Source organism: Scyliorhinus torazame, chromosome 7 (assembly GCF_047496885.1).
Source record: "Scyliorhinus torazame isolate Kashiwa2021f chromosome 7, sScyTor2.1, whole genome shotgun sequence".
Taxonomy (NCBI): Eukaryota; Metazoa; Chordata; class Chondrichthyes; order Carcharhiniformes; family Scyliorhinidae; genus Scyliorhinus; species Scyliorhinus torazame.
Genome location: NC_092713.1, coordinates 281,473,927 through 281,489,484, shown reverse-complemented (window position 1 = coordinate 281,489,484; position 15,558 = coordinate 281,473,927). Strand labels below are relative to the sequence as shown.

General features: G+C 47.5%; 1 long non-coding RNA gene across 1 annotated transcript; it reads right to left on the bottom strand.

Annotated features, from left to right (window-relative positions):
• Positions 1–5,811: 5,811 nt before the first annotated feature.
• LOC140427070 (uncharacterized) lies at positions 5,812–13,146 on the bottom strand. Its single transcript, XR_011948380.1, has 2 exons — positions 12,445–13,146; positions 5,812–6,326 (listed from the first exon to the last, which is right to left on the bottom strand). It is a non-coding gene; the product is annotated as an uncharacterized lncRNA (long non-coding RNA).
• Between the last annotated feature and the right edge of the window lie 2,412 nt (positions 13,147–15,558).

The following is a 15,558-nucleotide window of genomic DNA, read 5'->3' as shown; positions in this document are numbered from 1 at the left end:
CCACTTCCCATACATCCCATCCATCTCCTGGGGCTTAAACCTATGGTTCCCACACAGCACTGTCAACACCGCCAGCCCCTTCAACTTTTAAAAAAAAATTAAAAAATTTTTTTTTTAATTCTCCTCCTTTTTCACATTTTCTCCCACATTTACATCCATCAACAATAAACAATAATCAGCAAGATATGTCAGTCCCCATAATAACAACAATCCCATCTACCCACCAGCCCCCAAACCTCAACCCGCATGTTTACGTAAACAAATGACAAAAAGGAATCAGGGATTACCCGTAGTCACCTTTAATCTTACACAGCTCCCCCCCCCCCACCCCAGGTCTCAAACAAACAGGAATCTTGGCAGCACATTCAACTTTAAAACCTGCATTCTCCCTGCCAGTGTCAGGTGTAATGTGTCCCATCTCTTAAAATCCCCCTTAATCTCCTCTACCAATGTTGTCAAATTCCACCTGTGCATCGTAGCCCATTCCCTCGTCACTTGAATCCCCAAATACCTGAATCTTTCCCGAGTTACTTTGAATGGCAACGCCATCAAGATGGTCCCCTGCCCTGCCTTATTCACCGGAAACACATCACTCTTCCCGACATTTAACTTATACCCAGAGAAGGCCACAAACCTCTCCAATACTCCCATGATCCCACCCATACTTCCAATGGGTCCGACACGAACAACAACAGGCCATCCGTGTAAAATGATACCCAATGCTCCCTGCTCCACCTCATAATCCCCTGCCACTCCACTAACCCCCTAAGGGTCATCGCCATCGTTCAATCGCCAGCGCGAACAACGGCAACATCGGTCACCTGTCTTGTTCCCCTGTGCAGTCCAAAACTTTGTGAACTCACCTTATTTGTACGTACATTTACCACTGGGGCTACATACTACAGACGCACCCACGCCACAAACTTCGAGCCAAACCCAAACCTAACCAAGATCACAAATAAATACCTCCACTCCACCCGATCAAATGCCTTCTCTGCATCCATAGAGACAATAACCTCCGGCACCCTCTCCACTGATGGACTCATGACCACATTTAACAGCCTCCTGATGTTACTAGAGAGCTGCTTGCCCTTTACAAATCCCATTTGATCCTCAGTGACCACCCCAGCACATATCCCTCCATCCTTCCCGCCACTAAATTAGCCAGCACTTTTAAATCTTTGTTCAACATAGAAATGGGCCTATACGACCCACCCTCCAATGGATCCTGCCCCTTCTTTGGGACTAACGTGATCAACGCCTGTGTCAGTGTCTCTGGCAGCCTTCTCCAACGCCTCACTAACCATCCCCAACAAATGCGGTTCCAAATCTGCCGCAAACGCTTTCTAAAACTCCGTCGGAAAGCCATCCGGCCCTGGCACCTTCCCTGACTTCATCCCCCTAATGCTGTCAATCACCTCCCTCAGCCCCAGCAACTCCTCCAATGTCTGCCTCCTCTCTTCCTCCAACCTTGGAAACTCCAACCCATCTAAAAACCATCCCATATCCCCTTCCTCTCCATCCAACCTGGCCCTGTACAGTTTCTCATAATAACCCCATAACACCTAATTTATTCTCCCCGGGTCACTGTCTGTGTGGAATTTGCACATTCTCCCCGTGTCTGCGTGGGTTTCACCCCCACAACCCAAAGATGTGCAGGTTAGGTGGATTGGCCATGATAAATTGCTCCTTAATTGGAAAAAAAAATAATTGTGTACTCTAAAATTTAAAAAAAAATTATTCTCCCCGGCTCTGACACTACCTCCCCCTTCTCTGTTTGCACCCTTAGAATTTCCCTGGATGCAGTCTGCCTCTGCAGCTTGTGGGCCAGCATACGTCGCTCCATATTCATATTGCTCCCCCCTCACCTTCCGTAACTGCCCAACTGCCCTTCCCGTCGACAACCTATCGACCTGCCCTTGCAACCTCTTCCTCTCCACCAGCAGCTCTCTTGTGGGAGCCACCCCCCTCCCCGGGTTTCTCTCATCCAGCAACCGTCCATGCTCCTCCCTTTTCCTCCTGTCCCCGTGTGCCTTGAATGAGATAATCTCTCCTCTGACCACCGCCTTCAACGCTTCCCAGGCCGTGGTAGCGACACTTCCCTGTTCTGATTGATCTCCACGTAATCCCCAATCGCCGACCTCACTTTTTCACAAAACCCCTTATCTGCCAAAAGACATGAATCCAGCCTCCATCTCGGCCAATGCACTTGCCCCGAGCTAAGCCTCACCTCCAGCCAATGCAGCACGTGGTCCAAAAATCACAATTTCCGTATACTCCGCTCCCACCACCCCAATAAAAACTGCTCGACTCACAACAAAGAAATTAATTCTCAAATACACCTTACACACGTGTGAGAAGGAGTACTTCCTCCCTCCAGGTTCCTGAACGGGTCAACCATTCCACTACGTTCCATAAACCCTCCCAACTCTTTCATCATCCTCAATCTTCCCACTGACTTGGGCCCGACCTGTCCACCCTCGGATTGGATTGGATTTGTTTATTGTCATGTGTACCAAGGCACAGTGAAATGTATTTTTCTGCAAGAAGGTCAACAAATCATTAAGTACATGAAATGAAAAGGAAATAAAAGAAAATACACAATAGGGCAACACAAGGTACGCAATGTGACTAGATAACACCGGCATTGGGTAAAGCATACAGGGGTGTAGTGTTAATCAGGTCAGTCCATAAGAGGGTCATTTAGGAGTTTGGTAACAGCGGGGAAGAAGTTCTTTTTGAGTCTGTTCGTGCGTGTTCTCAGACTTTTGTATCTCCTGCCCGATGGGAGAAGTTGGAAGAGTGAGTAGGCCGGGTGGGTGGGTTCTTTAAAATCTCTACTCATAATCAACTGGTGCGTATCTAAATCTGGGATCATTCCTAGTAAACCCTTCACAATCCCCACATCATCCCAATTTGGCGAAAAACATTGACCAGAACCACCGGTGACCCCACCAGCACCTCACTCACTATCACATATCTACCCCCCTGGTTCCGCACTTCCTTGGTCCCCACAAACCCCATCCTTTTGTTCAACAAAATGGCCATCCCGCGCGACTTCAAGTCAAACCCCGAGTTAAATACTTGTCCCACCCATCCCTTCCTCAACCTAACCTGATCCTTCACCCGGAGGTGTGTCTCCTGTAAAAAAATTACCTCCGCCTTCAAACTCCTCAGGTGTCAGACCTCTTAATCAGCCCATTTAACCCACGGACGTTCCACATTACGATTCTTACGTATTCTTATGCTTCCACTCCCCTCTCCTCCAACTCTACCTCCTCTAATACCACCATTTACCGTGCTCATCCAAGATGGCCTCCTTCTCAACCCATGACAACACTCAGTCTGCAACTCTGTCACGTCACGATCCCTCCTCCTCACACGTCCCCCCTCCCTTCTCCCCCTCCCCCTAGAGGTAAAGAAAATATAATAAAATAAAAGGATATGGATCTGTGATTCACATGGATGTCTTCCAGTTAGTTTCTTTCTCAAGGTCAGGCCTTCAATTGGGTACTTTTGTTTCCTTCAGTTTGTAATGGTCTTCACTGCAGACTCACAGAATCAGCTGGTAACCGACTGCAAAGAGAGGGGGGAAACACAGCTCCTCTTCCTTAGAGGGTCAAGAGGCTTCTGGCAGGTTCTCTGAAAAAAACACCTGGCAGGAACCAATTGGTGACTGGTGCCAGGAAGAACGCTGTCTCTAGCCAATCCACCGGTTGCCAGTTAGCCAATCGAGCAGACTTCCTCCAAAACCGTTTCCCAAGATACACTTGGTGCCGGCGAGTCTTGTTTCTCCTCTCCAAAATACAAAACCTAGGAACACACTGTCCTGTCTTCTGCTTAAAGGCATATTCCGATGATGGGTCCATGGACGAAAAATATTTTTTTTAAAAAGAAGTGGGAACAAAGGAAATAAACAGGAAGGACTCTTTCAATACTAATCACTAAAAGCTGCACCACAGATTGGAAAGGTCATTTAAAAAGCAAACCAAGCACAAAGTTTTATTTCTCGAAGGATCCAATTGAAAAGTTGGAAGTTATGCTAAACGCGGGATCAAATTTGGTTAGACCACACTTAAGAGTACTGTGTGCAGTTCTGGTCACCATATGATAAAAATAATATAGAGGCCCTGGGGAGGGTGCAGAGAAGATTTACAAGGATAATACCAGAAATGTGGTGGATTGCATTCAGGAAAGGATTGGTAGGTTGGGTCTCTTCTCTCTTGAAAATAAAAGCCGAAGAGTGACCTATTAGAGGTTACAAAAATTATTTAATGTTTTAATAGAGTGTATACAGAGAGACTGTTTCATCTCAATATAAGAGAGTCACCAAGAAATCCAATCGGGAATTCAGAAGGAACTTCTTCACCCAAAAAGTGGGACAATGTGGAACCTACTACTGCAGGGAATGGTTGAAGTGAATAGTAAAGATGCAATTAAGGAGAAACGAGACAAGCATACGAGGGAGAAGGGTGTAGAGGGTTATGATGGTAGATTCGGATGAGGAACGATTAGAGGAAGCTTGAGTGGCACATAAACAGCAGCAGTGACTGGCTGGACCCAATGGTCTATTTCTGTATCATGTATCACATGTAAAAAAAAAAGCTCAAGGCTGGCCTCGTCTCACTTGGCCAGTGAGTGATACAGTCTTGACTTTTACTCACAAGTTTATAATTAGGTACTGATGTCAAGCCTGCATCTACAGTATAACAATATCATGAAATGCCCTTTGTGCATGTTTTACATCTGTGGAGTTTTCAAGAAAATATACGGCTCATGAAAATAAGAGGCAAAGTTTAACTGAATCAATACCCTGGATAGTTTTCTGAAGCCGACTTTACAACAGAAATTGACAGTAGCATTCCTAGACCTGTGAAAGCAATTGGAAGTGCAGTATTCAAAAGGCATTGAAGGTTACTGAGCGTGCTAACAGAACTGAACATGTTATGGTGAGATACAAAAGAAATACAGAACATTCTGAAAGGTTGAATTTATGAGCACATTGTGGAATGATTGTCTTACCATTTGGGATACACGGCATGAAGGATGAGGGTACAGTGCAGAGTCACTGAATTGGTCCCTGGGATGAAGGGTTGCCCTATGATGAAAAGCTGAATAAAATGTGCCTTTATTCTCTGGAATTTAGAAGAATGGTGTACTTTTCTTTGTTCCTTGGGGCATCTTGACAAATACATGAATAGGATGAGAATAGAGGGATACGGACCCAGGAAGATTTTAGTTTAGACGGGCAGCATGGTCGGCACGGGCTTGGAGGGCCGAAGGGCCTGTTCCTGTGCTGTACTTTTCTTTGTTCTTTGACATATCCAAGATTCTGAGGGGGCTTGATAGGGTAGATGCTGAGAGATTATTTCTGCTGGGCAGGGAATGTAAAATAGTCTCAGGATAAAAGGTGATCATTTAAGACTGAGATGAGGAGAAATTACTTCACTCAAAGGGTTGTGGATTTTAAAAATTCTTTACACCTGAGGGTTGTGGATGCTCCATCACTGAACAAATTTAAGGCTGGGATAGACAGACCTTTGGCCTCTCTGGGAATAAAAGAATATGGGGACTGAGTGGGAAAGTGCAGTTTCAGCCCAAGGTTATGGGCGCAGGCTGGGAGGGCCGAAGGGCCTGTTCCTGTGCTGTAATTTTCTTTGTTCTTTGTCATATAGAATGACACAGCAGGCTCGACAGGCCAGATGGTCTATTCCTGCCCATATACTGTGTTCTGGAGGGTGTCACGGTGCAAGGGGTCAGGCGATGACATGGACGGGTTAGAGACACAAAGCAGACAACCGTAAGCCCATATCCAATTAATAGACAATTTATAGATTAATACATGCAAGGGAACAAAGCTAAGTACAAAATAGTTCAGCCATTTTCAAACCCAGGGTCGCGACCCGCGGTTGAGTCGCAGGCGCGTCTCAGGAGGGTCGCGGGGCCATGCGTCGCGGTGTTCCCGATCATGGGGCCATGCGTTGCGATGTTCCTGGTTGCGGGAAGTAATGCCCAATGGTGCGACTGGTTTTTAAAAATGCCGGTCGTGACCGTTCTGCGCATGCGTGCCCCCTCAGCAGTGCGCGGGCCTGGAGCCCAGCAGGGCAGAACACCTCCTCCTGACGTCAGCGTGCTGATCCAGGTGCAGATTTTGTTTTAAATCGCTGGAGTCTTTCTGCCTGGAGCGACATCAGAGAATAGGTCACGTGCCCCGTATGTTAACATCATGTGTTCTGGCCATGTGAGAGAGATTCCTCCATTTTGCAGCTGCCAGCAATGCTGGTGTGAACTCCAGGGTCTCTGGTGAACAACCCTTGAAGAAGAAGCTGAAACAGGAACAAAGCAGCATAATGATAATCCTCGAGGGGTGGGTTTATTAATTGTGCCACTGCAAATCAGGATTCAAAGTTCATGTTTGTCATATTCAGAGAAGTACTGGCAAATGAAAGTTAAAAACCCTCAAAACTTCAAGGACATTTCAAGACTAAGTGTGGAGAGTTTGAGGACAAACATCTTGATTTTTCTCAACGGATGCAGTGAGATCTTAAATCATCAGCTGAAGTCATTATCAGAAATGTAACATTGATTGACAAAGCAAGTGAAATTGTGAGGACTGTGGTGATACACCACTGTACTTCCCTAGCATTGTACATAGTTATATAATAGTTGTGTGTAACGTGGCCCTGTAATCCTGTGTATTGTACTGTGTATTGTACTGTAGCTCTGTAGAGGTTCGGTCACCTGTATGTAACCTGACCTGGCCACGGAGAGATCCGCCTTGGCCACTCCCCCGGGAGTTAGGTATAAGACCCAGCTTCTGAGACCGGACCCATTTTGTCTGGGGTCGTCTGTGTCGGGTCAGCTTCCTACGTAGTGTATTAAAGCCTTGGTTAAAGTCTCACGTGTCTTTGTGGTTCTTAACGCTTAGTGCATCAAGGACCAAGCAGGTTCATCTGTCACATTAAAGGCAAGTGAAAAACACTGTAATAGTCTACACAAAACAGGTTTAGGTTACTGATACCGATTCTCTGAAATCCCGGCCAAGTGTTGACACCGATGTAAACACCGGAGTGGTGCACGCCGGCGTCAACGGGTCTCCTGGCCCAGCGATTCAGTGGCCCTCAGTGGGCCAGCATGGCGCCGGAGTGCTCCACGCAGCTCCGGCACTGATATGCGACCCTGCACTGACGCTGCGGGTCCGCGCATGCGCACGACGGCCGTCTCCGCGCCGGCGCATGCGCACGATGGCCGTCTCCGCGCCGGCGCATGCGCACGACGGCCGTCTCCGCGCCGGCGCATGCGCACGATGGCCGTCTCCGCGGGGGCCTGGATGCCGTGGAGGACCCCCCCCCCGGACTCTGGCCCCCCCACCAGGCCGGCCACCGTAGCTGCCGGTCCGAGCTCCCGCCAGGTAGTACCAGGTTGGAACCACGCCAGCGGGACTCGGCGGAGCACGGCGGGAATTCAGCTGGCCGACCGCGTGGGCACGATTGGCACAGATTGTCCGGTCGCCGGAGAATCCCGTCCCAGCGTCAGAGCGGCGTGGCGGGAATTTCCCCTGTGCCCGGCAATTCTCTGACCCGGCGCGGGTTTCAGGGAATCCCGGCTCAGCTCTCCCAATCCACAGCCAAGCCCTAAAACGGACTCACAGTCTAGTTGTGGTTACAGTTCGCAATGCACCCGCAAATGGTACAAAGCAAGTGAACCGCACAGGGGTCCACTACACTAAGGGCAGCAGGGTGGTGCAGTGGGTTAGCCCTGTTGCCTCATGGCGCTGAGGTCCTAGGTTCGATCCCGGCTCTGGGTCAATGTCCGTGTGGAGTTTGCACATTCCCCCCGTGTTTGCGTGGGTTTCGCCCCCACAACCCAAAGATGTGCAGGTTAGGTGGATTGGCCACGCTAAATTGCCCCTTAATTGGAAAAAATGAATTGGGTACACTAAATTTACAAAAGAAAAGGAATCCACTTGATACACCATCTATGATGACGACTGATAAACGTAACTGAGGCTTTAATACACGAAATGGCAAGCCTCCTGCCTCTGGACCCGAACTGGGTCCGGAGGCGGAGACTTGCCACATTTATACAGAAGCCTGAGGGGAGGAGCCACAGGTGGAGCCAGCCTGGACAAGCCCAGGCATGTATAATACAGCACAGTGAATATAAGACAATAACGTGGTTTACCACACCACTATACTCCTAGCCTCTACCCCAAGGCTCTTACTCTTATGAAGGTTCAAGAATCTACTTATATAGTCTGTGTTACAACTGAACCTGATCTCTCAGATTGCTGTAGCCTCACCTCTGGGTTGAAGGTCACCAGTCCCAGCGGTGGGTGGCCATTTTGTGTGAGCCCTGGCTATACTCAGCAGCTAATTGAGTGATAGATAGCACCCAGCCCCTTGTGACATCACATACCCTCCTCCTGGGCTAAAGCAGAAGAGATTTACCAGAATGTTGCCTGGTATGGAGGGCATAAGCTATGAGGAGCGATTGAATAAACTCGGTTTGTTCTCACTGGAACGAAGGAGGTTGAGGGGCGACCTGATAGAGGTATACAAAATTATGAGGGGCATAGACAGAGTGGATAGTCAGAGGCTTTTCCCCAGGGTAGAGGGGTCAATTACTAGGGGGCATAGGTTTAAGGTGAGAGGGGCAAAGTTTAGAGTAGATGTACGAGGCAAGTTTTTTACGCAGAGGGTAGTGGGTGCCTGGAACTCACTACCGGAGGAGGTAGTGGAGGCAGGGACGATAGGGACAATTAAGGGGCATCTTGACAAATATATGAATAGGATGGGAATAGAAGGATACGGACCCAGGAAGTGTAGAAGATTGTAGTTTAGTCGGGCAGTATGGTCGGCACGGGCTTGGAGGGCCGAAGGGCCTGTTCCTGTGCTGTACATTTCTTTGTTCTTTGTTCTTTGTAAAGTGTACACCCAGGCAAAGGTTGTACAAACATGGCGTGCATCTTTGTGAGGGCATCGGTATTACCCTGCATGGTCTTTTTCTCTTTAATATAATTTCTTTCCACTTGTTCTATATTCTGTTGCGGCAAAAGCTCTATGTTTCTTATCCTTTCATTCAAGGTATTTTGAGTTTCTGTACTAAAATTGCCATATTTCAAAATCAGCCTAATCATCTTTCAGCCTTTTCCATTTGGAATTAATTAATTTGGAATTATTGCCATTTTCATCACTATCACCATTGCTTTCATCTTCCGAATTGCTCTGCTTTTCATGATGAGTTTTTCTGGGCATTTAACTCGCCGCCTTTTGTTTTTCTGTAGGTAGCCATGTTGATTTTCCTTTGCCTGTTTCTCAGATGTTTTTTTTCTTGGACGCTTCCACTTACCATCAGAAAAGCTTTCCTCTTCTTCAATTAGCTTAGATTCCTGACAATCAGAATCACTCTCCTGCTCAGTAGTATTTTCATTACTTACTATTCTCAGGGTCATCTTCATAGTCATCACTGGGGAGCATTCCCATACCGGCTGAGATTATTCATGAAGGCATCCGGCATCTTCTCAACCTTGCCCCTTGCCTGAGGTATGGGGCGGGATTCTGCGCAAATCGTCGGGGCGGGGAAAAACGGTGCAAACCTTGGCGGGAACCACTCCGGCATCGAGCCGCCCCAAAGGTGTGGAATCCTCCGCACCTTCGGGGACTAGGACGGCACCAGAGTGGTTTGCGCCGCGCTGGCCGGCGGGAAGGGGCTTGGCGCCACGCCACTCGGCGCGGAAGGGCCTACGCCGGCCGGCGCATGCGTGGGAACGCCAGCGTCTGCTGGCGTCATCCCCGCGCATGCGCAGGGGGTTTCATCTCCGCGTCGGCCATCGTGGATTGGTAGAAGGCTGACGCGGAGGAATAGAGTGCCCCCACGGCACAGGCCTGCCCGCCAATTGTTGGGCCTCGATTGCGGGCCAGGCCACCGTGGGGGCACCCCCTGGGGGCAGATCGCCCCCCGAGACCCACTCCTGGTCCCCACCCCAAAGCTCCTCTCATACTCTGGCTTGGAGATCCACTAATGTAGCCTGTGTTACAGCTGAACCTCATATCCCAGATTAATGTGGCCTCACTTCCGGCTTGAAGATCACCAGTGCTGGTGGCCATTTTGTGTGAGGCCTGGCTGCACTTGGCAGTCATGTTGAGTGAGGGATAACACCCGGCGGATACTTTCTCAACATTGGACCAGCGTTAAAGATCTCCGTAGATGGCTCAAAGGAATTTTGGTACTTGGGAACAATGAGAAGGAAAGAATGGGTGGAATTCTCCCATCTAAGGACTAAGTCCCGTCTTGGGGCAGGAACATGGAGTATTTCCCACTGCGGTTTCTGACAGGAAAACACGCCAAATCTTCTGGCCCACCCTTCATTAAACATGTAACTGGGTGTTTTACGCCATATTCCGTGGGGGGGCAGGTCTGCTAATAATAATAATCTTTATTGTCACAAGTAGGCTTACATTAACACTGCCATGAAGTTACTTTGAAAAGCCCCTAGTGGCCACATTCCGGCACCTGTTCGGGTGCACAGGGGGAGAATTCAGAATGTCCAAATTACTTAACAGCACATCTTTCGGGACTTGTGGGAGGAAACCGGAGCACCCGGAGGAAACCCACGCAGACACAGGGAGAACGTGCAGGTTCCGCACAGAGACCCAAGCCGGGAATCGAACCTGAGACCCTGGCGCTGTGAAGCAGCAATGCTAACCACTGTGCTACCGTGCTGCTCGATGGTACATAATCTGCTGTCCTATCCAGGTGCCATATTGAAAAGGTGCCTGTTATGTATCAGAGAATTGATTCCTGCTGGTTCAGCATCATGTGATGTGCAGTGCTGTCAGCAGACTTTGGCTTTGGGCAGATGGCCATCTTTAATTGTATTGAAAAAACACCCTTAATAAACCTCTCATCATGTTTTACAATAATCCATACTTTTTCTCTTTGCAACAATAAAGAAATATAACAGGAGAGAAAACTGGAGATGCGGATTGAGGCAGAAAAAAAAAAAAAAAAATCGCTGAAAAAGGAGAATTAATCAACTAACATTAAGACGAAATCGAGAGCAACGGTAGATTCTCAGGACAGGACTCACACATATACATAGACATCAGGCTAAACACTGCCGTTGATGTGAAAGTTTAAAAATCTTCGATTGCAATTGCAGGTAAGAAGACTGACAGTCGTGGAAGACCTGGTTGCGTTGATGTGAGTGGGGCCTTGGCTGCAGGGACCGCGGGCGTGGCCAAGCTAAACAGCTGTGGAGAACGGGGGTTTCTACGTTTGCCGACCCTGCATGGGCCACTATCCGGGGGGGAAAAGTTGACTACAGTCAGGCAAAACGGAAAATTATTTCTAGTTACACTTAAAGGGGATTATTTGTGCCATACTTTCCATTAAAAATTGGAAGGGAGGAAATATAGACCCTCAGCACCGGGATCCAGAAATGGTGGGAAAAATGGGCACCATGGACCCACTTGATCAGAATTATGAGACAGAATTCATATGAGGAAAGATTTCAATTATGCCTCATAGCAAATCAGACACTGGAGATCCTAAAGGTTGCAACATTTCTCAGCTCACTTGGCCATAAAATGTTTCTGCTGCTACAGAATCTAGTTCACCCAGAAAAACCAGGAGACAAGTTCCTCAGTGAATTCATGAAAATTTTAGAGCGACATTTCTCTCCTAAACCGTTATTGATTGCAGAAAGGTTTCAGTTCGACCGCTGTAGTCAGGAAGAAGGTGAAAGCATTTTACAGTTCATAGCATCGTTAAGAAGGTTAGCTAAATATTCCATATGTGGTGCAGCATTTGGTGATGCTCTTCGTGGCAGGCTGATTTGTGGACTCCACAGTGAAGCTATTCAGAGGAAGTTGCTTACTGTAAGTGATTTAATTCTAAAAGCTGTGTGGAAATTGCCACATCTATGGAGCTAGCAACAAGAGAAACTTCACAGATAGGGGCTGGAGCGAAGATCGACACAAGGAAGATACCACAAGGAACAAGGCTACAAAGGGGCAACCATATCACCGTTGAACACAGATTGGACATTCAGCGGCGAATGCTGGAGTAAAAAGAATACATGAAAGAATGGTGGCAAAACAGGCCACATTACCAAGTCATGTTGGGTTCAGAAAACGTTTCCAACACCAAGAAGGAATAAGAAAAAAAACCCACATTATGCCTTCAGGAGAGGATTGATCGATAGCATTTGCTTCACGCATTCTTACTAGCGCAGAAATGAATTAGGCTCATCTAGAAAAAGAAGCTTAGCGTATGATGTTCTGTGTAAGAAGGTGCCACCCATTACCTTTAAGGGCATCATTTTACTCTTATAATGGAACTGCGACCCTTTGCTACAATCTTTGCGCATATAAAGTTATATCTTCTTTGGCAAATAGTAGATTGCAAAGATTGTCATTGATATTGTCGGTGCACACTTACGATATCCAATACCAAGGGTAGCACGGTAGCATTGTGGATAGCACAATTGCTTCACAGCTCCAGGGTCCCAGGTTCGATTCCGGCTTGGGTCACTGTCTGTGCGGAGTCTGCACATCCTCCCCGTGTGTGCGTGCGTTTCCTCCGGGTGCTCTGGTTTCCTCCCACAGTCCAAAGATGTGCAGATTAGGTGGATTGGCCATGATAAATTGCCCTTAGTGTTGGGTGGGGTTACTGGGTTATGGGGATAGGGTGGAGGTGTTGACCTTGGGTAGGGTGCTCTTCCCAAGAGCCGGTGCAGACTCGATGGGCTGAATGGCCTCCTTCTATGATAATCTATATCGGATGTCAGAGCAGCATCCAAATGCTGATGCTTTGTCACGATTGCTGTTACAAGTTAAGCATGGACCTGAAGATAGTTTTGTCAATATTTTGTATTTCTCAGTCGTGGATATGTCCCTGTGACTTCATCACAAGTTCAAAGATACACAAGAACCTATACAGTGATGGGAAAGGTGATGAACCTGGTCCAAAAAGGAATGTTGTCAGACATTCATAGGAAAAATCCAGACCTCGAGCTCCATATTGCCAAAAGGTAGCGATTCTCCAGCCGCTTTGTGCTGTCGCTTGAGCGCAATGCGGCCGGAGAATGCCGTGAGAGGCTTGCAGCGAGTCTCCAGACAGGCTCCGAGCCTGCCGGGATTCTCTGAAGTCCCGCGAGACATCAGAGTCGGAACCACGCTCCAAATGGGCGGGGCCAAATGATGCTCGCGGAAGAAGGTCGTAAACCTACTTCCGACCTACCTGCGCGGGATCCAACAGCCTCCTTCAATTCTTTGGCCTCCCCAACGAGGCTGCAGCTGGGCGCTGATCAGTGCTGGTCCACACAAGCAAGGACCAGGCATAATGGCACCCCGGGGGGGGGGGGGGTCTCCCGGGCCACCAGAGACACCAAGGTGGTCAGGGTAAGTGCTGGGTGGCTCCCTGGCCCTCCCCCGGAATGTTGGCACCTTGTCAATGCCCAGCTGGCATCTTGGCACTGCCACCCTGGCATTACCAATGTGCCCGGAGGCACTGCCAAGCCATCAGACGCCAGGATGGCAGTGCAAGGCTGCCAGAGTGCCAGGGTTGCACTGCTAAGGGTCAGAGGCAAGGGGGAGGGCCATGCCCATGACATGATGGTGAAGGCGGGGTTTTAAGGGTGGGGAGTGCAGGGCAGGTCAGTTGGGGCTTCCAGGAGCTTAAGGGGGTGATTGGTAGGGGTCCTAGAAGGAAGGGGGTGCTGTAAGGGGGCTTGGGGAGGCCTGAAGGGGATCCCCGGGACCCCATAGTGGGGTGTTCTCACTTGGGAGTGTGTGGTGTCATGTGAGAGTACCTTTAAGAAACGGGTGTTTAAGAAATGTACCTTTAAGAAAAAAAGGAATGTTGTCAGACATATCAGTGATGTCAGAGTATGGGTGGAGCTGGGCTGTCTGTCAGCTTTTTACTTTCATTTTAGGCTGTTTGCTGCAGGGTGTGTTTTAGTTTTGTTTTCAGTGTTGGAGCTGAAGCCAGACAAAGAAGGTGTACTGTTGATCTCTCTGCCATGGAAAGACTATCTCTTGATCATTTGGTGAATTCAAACTTATAAATGTTCTCAGTAGTGAATGTAAACCTAATGTGCTTCTGTTAAAAGGTGTTTCTTTTGTCTTCTGGATGTGGTTTGGGAAGTTATTAAGGATTACTTAGCATTGTATTCTTTGGGGGTTGTATTTGAATTGATGGTTGCTCAGATATTCACTGTATGTTTTAAAAAGGTTAACTTGAGTTCATAGAATAAACATTGTTTTGCTTTAAAAAATACTTTTCCATTTCTGCCATACCACACCTGTAGAGTGGGCCGTGTGCTCCCCATACCACAATCTATTAAACGTTGTGGGTCAGGTGAACTCCATGTTACACTTTGGGGTTCTCTAAACCCTGGCCCATAACAAATTGGGGGCTTGGGGGGGATAAAAGTCTATCTATTGGATTGGCTTAGTGAACTTAAAGACATTGAGGGGTGAGCATATTGTGGTTGCTTTTCAGGTGTGGTATTTCAGTTTAAGTAGGGAGTGTGTTGTGGACAATGGCTCTTTTAGAGACTCTGGAGTTTTTGGGGGTGGAGACGGTCCCACGCAATACCTTACGGCCAGAGACTAAAAGGAGATGGTTAGATTTGGCAAAATCATTACAATTAACATTACCTGACATCATGCGAAAAGATGAGGTAATTATGGCGGTGGCTAAGCATTTAAAGTTTCCTGAGATACAGTTTGACTCATTAGAAATGGCAAAGATTCAGTTACAAATTAAACAAATGGAACAAGAGAAAGAATTAAAGCAGCTTTAATACGAAAGAGAGCTAGAGGAAAAAGAAAGCGAAAGAGAGAGAGAGGAAAAAGAGAGAGAAGAAAGGAAAAAAGAATAGCTCTAGCAGAACAAAAAGAAAGAGAAAGGGAGATACAGATCAGGGAAAAAGATAAAGACAGAGAGTTTGAACTTCAGAAAATGGCCATGAAACATGTCAGTCAGTTAAAATTGTAAAGAGAAACGTACAGTTGGATGATAGTGATGAGGATAGTGAGAAAGAGTGTCAAAGTCGAAGGCTCGGTGGGGATCTATTTAAATATGTCCAAGCATTGCCAAGGTTTGACGAGAAGGAGGTGGAAGACTTTTTCATTTCATTTGAGAAGGTAGCTAAACAAATGAAATGGCCACAGGACATGTGGGTATTACTGATTCAAACAAAGCTGATAGGTAGGGCTAGTGAAGTGTTTGCATCACTACCGGAGGAGGTATCTGGGACGTATGAGGAGGTGAAAAAATCCATCTTAGGTGCATATGAACTAGTGCCTGAAGCCTACAGACAAAGGCTTAGAAATTTAAGGAATTTGGTCAAACATACATGGAGTTTGAAAGGATCAAACAGAGTAATTTTGATAGGTGAATAAGGGCTTTGACAATAGACCAAACGTATGAAGTTCTCAGAGAAATTATACTTTTGGAGGAGTTTAAAAATTCAATTCCTGATGTAGTGAGAACTCATGTGCAAGAACAGAGGGTTAAAACTGTGAGATTAGCAGCACAAATGGCAGA